The sequence below is a fragment of the Puma concolor genome, chromosome D1 (assembly GCF_028749965.1).
Source record: "Puma concolor isolate L17-30 chromosome D1, mPumCon1.1.hap2, whole genome shotgun sequence".
NCBI lineage: Eukaryota > Metazoa > Chordata > Mammalia > Carnivora > Felidae > Puma > Puma concolor.
Window position 1 is genome coordinate 44,230,050 of NC_141676.1, and position 7,405 is coordinate 44,237,454.

Below are 7,405 nucleotides of genomic sequence, written 5' to 3' on the forward strand. Positions count from 1 at the left end.
TTATACAGATTTTTCATTCTGATAATTCCACCAATTCACTAATTCTTTAATCTTTACAGGTCATTGAACAGTTCCACATTAATGAGATGTAGTTAAGAACAAATTTTACACTTTTTCCTTTTTTTTTTCTTGAAAAATGTTTCCTATCATTTGTAAATTAGAAAGAACTTGTTCCATTTATGGTCCATTTATTTAAAATAATCGAATGCATGGGATCTGGCTGAACACTGTGTGTAATGATGCTTTTAAACAAATTACCATTTATTTATAAGCAAGAAATAGACTTTTAAAAAGCACCAGACTTGGTTACATTATTGATGGTGTTCTCCAAGCCCAATAGCTCTGGTGTGTGTGTGTGTGTGTGTGTGTGTGTGTGTGTGAACACACACACACACACACACACACACACACACACACACGATTTTATCCAGCAAGAAGGTTGAAGATTTGGGAGTAAAACAAAACAAAAATGGCACCAGACAAGCAGCTTGTTTTTCCTTTTCAAAAAGTTGCAAATGTTGGTGAAATCCGCCCGTGATGAACCATCCATCTCATCACAAAGCAGTTAAAGCTAAAACCAGAATCATCTCTAACCCAACCCATTCAGTGTGCTAACAGTATGGAACAAACAGAAAAAGCCCTCCATCCCAGCTGACAGAAGCATGTGTGAATATGCAAAGCCCATCACTTCTACCAGTGGCTTGGGAGTTCCTACTTACAGAATAATGACGTTTTCGTAAAATGCCATAGAGTTCACTGCTCGGATTCAAGTGCTGTAAATTACCATTATTCCTTGGCACACACTAGTGCAGAGAGGAAAGTGGTTATTTATCCTGTTAAGTGATAGTGAAAAATCTGGGGGTGTAGAGAACCAGGGGAGATGACAGACCACACTAAGAATTAATGCGGAAAGGATTTCTGGCTTCCTCAGCTTTGGCCCTATCCCTTCATAAGACTGTTTCTGTTCCCTCTCTCTTATTCCTTTCTTTCTACACTGACCAACTGAAGAATAAATAAATAAGTAGCACCTAGGATTTCCAATATTCCTTCCCAGCCATATTCCCTCAACTTCCAACAAGTGTGTAATCCCCAGAGTTCACTTGCCAACTACAGAAATATCAACTGAAATAGCCCTTTTTACCAATTTGTTTTTAAGAAGCCATGAAAAAAAAAGGTAACCAAAGGAAAGGTGCTTAAAGACAAGATGAATGCATATAAAAATAATTCTTGTATTGCCAGCATGAAGAATAGTCTCATGTGTAATGGAAACTCAACAAATATTTGTTGAATAAATGAATGGATGAATGAATGAATGAGTTTGTGTTGGTTTTCAGAAAAGACAGAGGTAGATCTAAACGCTAAAGGCTAGGTACTTCAACCACTAGCAAAACAATAATTGCTAAATCAGTGGTTTTGAAAGCTTAGAAAATAAGCAATAATGACCAGGTCCCATAAGGACAAATCTTCCCAAATAAGTCTGATGAGAAATGTATTTCACTGAGTTGTCAGGCCAGTTGTACCTCATTTTCAGTTAAGTGTTTGACAAAGTGTACATGATATGCCTGCAATCAGGGGAAGGTGGGAATTTGCCACATAACTGGTTGAACATATGTATTGAAAGTGATAAATAATACCTAGATAAAAATCTCTAGTGGAATGCTGTAGGTCCATTGGCTATTCGTTGTGCCAATCACTGAAGATACTAGGAAAGAGTATCTGTGATTGGGACCATTGTAAGAAATTCTGGCATTTATGGCCATCCTTAATAATAGGGGTCTGCCCTTGGCCCTAATCTATTTAATATTTCACCCAGAATCTTATACCAGATGGAGACAGAATATCCACCCAAACCTGCAGATGATAAAAAGTGGATAGAGTAGTTTGATAACTGAATGAAATATATGCAAGTATCAACTTGACAAGGATAAATATGTTTTCAACAGGTTCAAAAAGTCAACTTCTCATAGATAGATATAGAGACCATCTAGCTAAAGAGCAGCCATTGTGGGAACAAACATAAGCTTAAGCTGTTTTAACTAGTTACAAGCTTGATATGCAAAAGCTCTATGATGTGATTGCCAAATAATCCAAGGTTGTTGGTGTTTGTATCAACAGAGACTACCACCGTGGTCAAACCACAGTTTGAAGACAAAGAGAAGGGATGTGATAGAGCATGGAGAAGACAAGCCTTTGGCAGGATATGGCTGCTGTTTTTAAGTATCTGAAGGGCTGTCTTTTGGAAAAGAAAAAAACCATATTTTTTGCTGTCCCATAGGAGAAATGTTCCCAGTGGAAATGTCGAGAAATGGAATAGGATGCTTTGCGAGGCGTCATGAGCCTCTTCCTTGTTTGGAGCCTGATGTCCTTTGCTAGTTATTGAGAAGACGACCTAGCAGAGAGGTTGTACTTCATTGCCAATATTCCTAAAATTCTGAGATTACTTGATTCTCTGACCATTTCAAGATGCTCAAGAGAGTCTAGTGCCATATACACTTGGAAGTTGTATGTTTCTGTATCGTTAAAATAAATAATTAACTTGGAAGCAAGTTATCAATTTTAATTTTTTCAACTTCGTAGATTAATATTTAATAATAAAAATAAAGGTGCACCTGGGTGGCTCAGTCGGTTAAGCGTCCGACTTCGGCTCACGCCATGATCTCACGGCTTGTGGGTTCAAGCCCCGCATTGGGCTCTGTGCTGAGAGCTCAGAGCCTGGACCCTGCTTCCGATTCTGTGTCTCCCTCTCTGTCTGCACTTTCCCCACTTGCACTCTTTTCTCTTTCTCAAAAACTAAATAAACATTAAACAGAAAAAAAATAAAATAAACATCCAAATACCACATCCATCATTTTATAGAAAATCATTTGAAACACCAAAATCTAAGATAAAGAAACTCTCAGAAAAATAATAATTTTTTACATCGATTAGGCTTTGCATCCGCACTTTGACAGCACATATACTAAAATTAGATCAATACAGAGAAGATTACGATGGCCATTACCATGGCCAAGGATAACACGCAAATTCATGAATAAGCTTTGCATTATGAAGACCACTCTATTTTCCCTACCTTTTAAATTTTGCCACAAAGGTGTAAAAATTCTTTTGGAGCCAACACCAGCATTTGAAAACCAATGCTACAGACAACATCAGTCAGGACACTATGGCCATTCAATGGTGTCACTCATGAAGCTAGGACAAAAATGGTAGCTCATCCAGAAAGGATAACTGGTTTTCACAGTGGCTCCCCTCTGCTATGACCACCAGAGGCTATATAAAAACAATTTCCTTAGATATTTTGGTCCTCATCAAAGCAAATAAGAAGCTTCAGATCTTGTTAGACATGCAGATCAAGATATGGTGTAAGCTGGGAAAAAAATTATATCCAATGGGGCCCTGTCTTTTGTCTCAAAAATAACTGCCAGTTGTCCCAACATTTAACCCTAATTATTTATTGAGAAATACAATTGTCACCCTGTGGTCTGAAAAGTTATCTTTATCATATCAAGTTACTCTGTATATTCAGGTATGTTTCTGGGATTCTGCTTGATCGATCCATTTATTACTGCATAAGAATCAAACAGTTGAAATTATTATGACATTATTCTGCTTATTAATGCCTGTGTCTTTGTCCATTCAGACTGCTAAAACAGAATACCATAGACTGGGTAAAAGTTATTTCTCACTGTTCTGGAAGCTGGAAAGTCCAAAAGCAAGGTGCCAATGGATGAGAGCTGCTTCCGGGTTTATAGACAGCCATCTTTTTGCTATGTCTTCGTGTGGCTTAAGGGGCAAGGGAGCCCTCTGGGATCTCTTTCATAAGGGCACTAGTCTCATTCATGAGGGTTCTGCCCTCCTGATCTAATCACCTCCCAGATGTCCCACCTCCTAAAATACATCACTTTGGGGATTAGGATTTCAACATATGAATTTGGGGGAGGTACATTCAGTCTGTAGCAGGCTGGAAGGAAAGTTCACCACTGTTGTTCATATTTTTCAAAAGTTTCCTAGTATATATTCTTCCAGATGAATTGTAAAATAGCTTAATAATGTTTCAGAGGGAAAACTTTCTTTATGTATTTATTTGAACGATTTAAATTTGCATATTAAATTAGAAACAGTTGGCACCATTCCCTACTAAATATTTCCATCCAGAAACCTGTATATTGCATTGGTCGTATAGTGGTGAGCATAGCTGCCTTCCAGAAACCTGTATATTGTTTTATTTCCATTTATTCAAGGCTTCTTTTATGCTCCTCGGTAAAGTTTTATTTACTTAAATAAATGTTTATTTAAAACTTTTATTCAGATATAAGGCCTGCACAATTATTCTTGTTAATATTATTCTTAGTTAGTCTTTTAAAGTTTTTCTTGCTCTTACAAATGGTATCACTTCCCTCTACATTTTTTTCTGGTACAAAAGAAATCTACTCTTAAATATTTTTTATAAGTAACCTTCTGTTGAGCCTTTGTATTAAAGTGGTGCTTTTAGTCGATTCACTTGGATTTAAAAAAAAAAAAATCTTTATGTCTATTCTCTGCTGATATTTATACCTTTTTCTTTCTTTTCTTATTCATCAGCTAGAACTATCTAAACAGTGAGAGGAATTATAGTGGGCATTATTTTAACTCCCTTATTTATTGGGATTATTGCACTGTTTCTCCACCAAAGGGACATGAGCACTGGGGGCTGGATAGGAAACCCTTGGTGTCAGGAAAGCAGAAGCAGGGTTCTCACATTCCTCTCTCCATGGGATTTTGATAGGCTGCTCTAGAAATGCCATCAGGCCCAATTTAGAGTCCTTGCCCATTGATCCACCCATCAGTACAATTTGTTGTATCCTTCGGGCGTATCTGAGTAGAAAAACGTTGAGACTGAGAAACCTGTGTTTTCGTCTTTCGCTATCTGTTTGCTGTTTGTTCCTCATTTAGGGTAAACATTCTGTTCCTGTAGAGTGTGACATATACGTGCTGTTCTAACAGGAGTTGTTTCTGTTTGTTATTTCTAGTATGAAATAGAGGTGGGCTTTCATGAAATGTGTTCTGGAAATCTGACGTGACTATATAATTAATATCCAAACGCTTAAAGAGTAGGTTCCTATAGTAAGCGGGTGGTAATCCCTCCACTCCACTGTTGCTCGTAACATGCCAACAGTTCGTTCAGAAATTTTGCAGCTCCGCTCGTCTTTATTCCCTGAATGTTCCGTATTCTCTGTTTCAGCGAAGCGGCTGTGTATGCTCTCAGTGGGCTAATTTCTGTGCCCTGACTTTGTTCACTTTCCCTTATTTACTTTCCTTTTCATTTCCATGTGCCCAAACCCGAGTCATATGCCGCTTCTTCCGTGAAAGCCTCCCAGATAAACTTCAATTACATGTGATTCTTTCCCCTTCTACACTTAAACTTGTTTTTGCACTTTCCTAGTGACACATATTTCTAGCTGTCATAATAGTGAGTTTTGCTTATTGCTTCTCCCAGACAATGAACTTCTTGAAGGATCTATGTCTCTGAAGAGTCTTTATATTCTGTGTTTTAGAATGGAGCTGAGTAAGTACAACATGAACTTAGAAAGCAGGCTGCCTGGCTTCTGTCCCATCACTGCCTCCTTCTAGCTATGTGACTTTGGGTCAGCTACTTAACTTTTCTCCCCCTTAGTTTCTTCTAGAATGTGGAATAGCATTAACTTTATGGAACTTTGTGAGGATAATGAGGTAATATATGTAAAGCTTTTGGAACAATTCCTAGCACAAATTTAGTCCCCAGCATCTTTTATTTATTATAACCTATTAGAAATCGCTTCGGGAGGGCAGGTGTCCCCCTCTGTTTTGTCACTTGATGATTCTTAGCATCCAGTACAGTCCTTAGCACATAGTGGGAATTCAATAAATACTGAGTTCATTAAGGTTAAATGACTAAAAATGTATGGGTGGGAAAATCATCCTCTGCAAGTCTGAATTCTAACACTGCTTTCACTTCCTTTTTATTTCACCCATAGAAAGTGGATTCGACACATCACAGGACCCACAAAGTTCCACCCTGTAATTTCTCTTTCCCTGGAAGCTAGACGCTAGCTCTAAGATAAACATGCAGCCAGGACAGTAGAAAAAGGCTTTAGGGAATCTCTGATACTCTACCGAGCAAAGCTGGGCCCTGTCCTTCAGCTGAGAAATAGAGCATTCCTGTGCCAGTCAGTATCTCTGTGGCTACAACAAATAAACCCCTTCTTTTCTAAGTGTCATCTGGTTCAAGTTATTCTTCTGCTTTCTCTAAATGTGTAAAGAATAAAAGTTATATGGCAAAGAGGGAAAGAAGTAAGCCAAGTTCTAAAAACAGAAAACAATCCCATAGTAGCAAGGCAGTTGTTAGGGCAAGAAGTCTTGGGGTTCCTGGGAGGGTCAGTCGGTTAAGCATCCAACCCTGGGTTTCAGCTCAGATCATGATCTCACAGTTTGTGAATTTGAGTCCCGCATTGGGCTCTGAGCTGAGAGCCGTGGAGCCTGCTTGGGATTCTCTGTTTCCTTCTCTCTCTTTGCCCTTCCCCTGCTCACTCTATCTCTCTTTGAAAATAAATAAATAAACATTTAAATAAGGAAGTAAATAAATAAAAATAAATAGATAAATCTCTAGCCAGGCAACCCAGAAATAAAAAGAGGAGACAAAATAGAGTTTGTGTAGAATTGGCATTATTTCTTCCTTAAATATTTGATAGAATCATCAGTAAATTTAATAGATACAGAGTTATTCATATTATTTAGTTTTTTTGAATGAGCTTTTGTTGTTTGTATCTTTCAAGGAATCTTTCTCTTTATCTAAGACATAGAAATTGCTCTTCAAGTATTATAAGAATCATTACAGAGTATGATTCATGCTAGTAAATTCTGACAAAGAAATTGGAAGAAAAAGGCACAGAATCTACGTACTTCATAAACATAGACACAAAATTCTTTAAAAAAGTATTAGGAACCACTCCATTTCAACATTGTACTGGAAGTTCTAGTTAATGCAATAATAGAAGAAAAGCAAATTAAATATATATATATATAGAGAGAGAGAGAGAGAGAGAGAAAGAGAGAGAGAGAGAGAGGCTATATATATATATATAGAGAGAGAGAGAGAGAGAGGCAAGGAAAAATAAAACTGTGTTCACAGGTGACATGATCATCTATGTAGAATAGCTAAATGAACTGACCAAAAAACCCCCCTGGAACTAATAAGCTATTAAATCAAGGTTATAGGAAACAGCAAAATAAGTCAATTAGAGAAAGACAGATATGATATGATCTCACTCATATATGGAATTTGAGAAACACAACAGATGAACATAGGGTAAGAGAATGAAAAATGAGATAAAAACAGAAAGGGAGAAAGCCCATAAGAGACTCTTAAATACAGAGAACAAACTAAGGG

General features: G+C 37.4%; 1 non-coding gene across 1 annotated transcript; it reads left to right on the forward strand.

The window, feature by feature from the left end:
• Positions 1-2,939: 2,939 nt before the first annotated feature.
• On the forward strand, positions 2,940-3,047 carry LOC147576631 (U6 spliceosomal RNA). Its single transcript, XR_015241481.1, has one exon. It is a non-coding gene; the product is annotated as a U6 spliceosomal RNA (small nuclear RNA).
• The last annotated feature ends 4,358 nt before the right edge of the window (positions 3,048-7,405 follow it).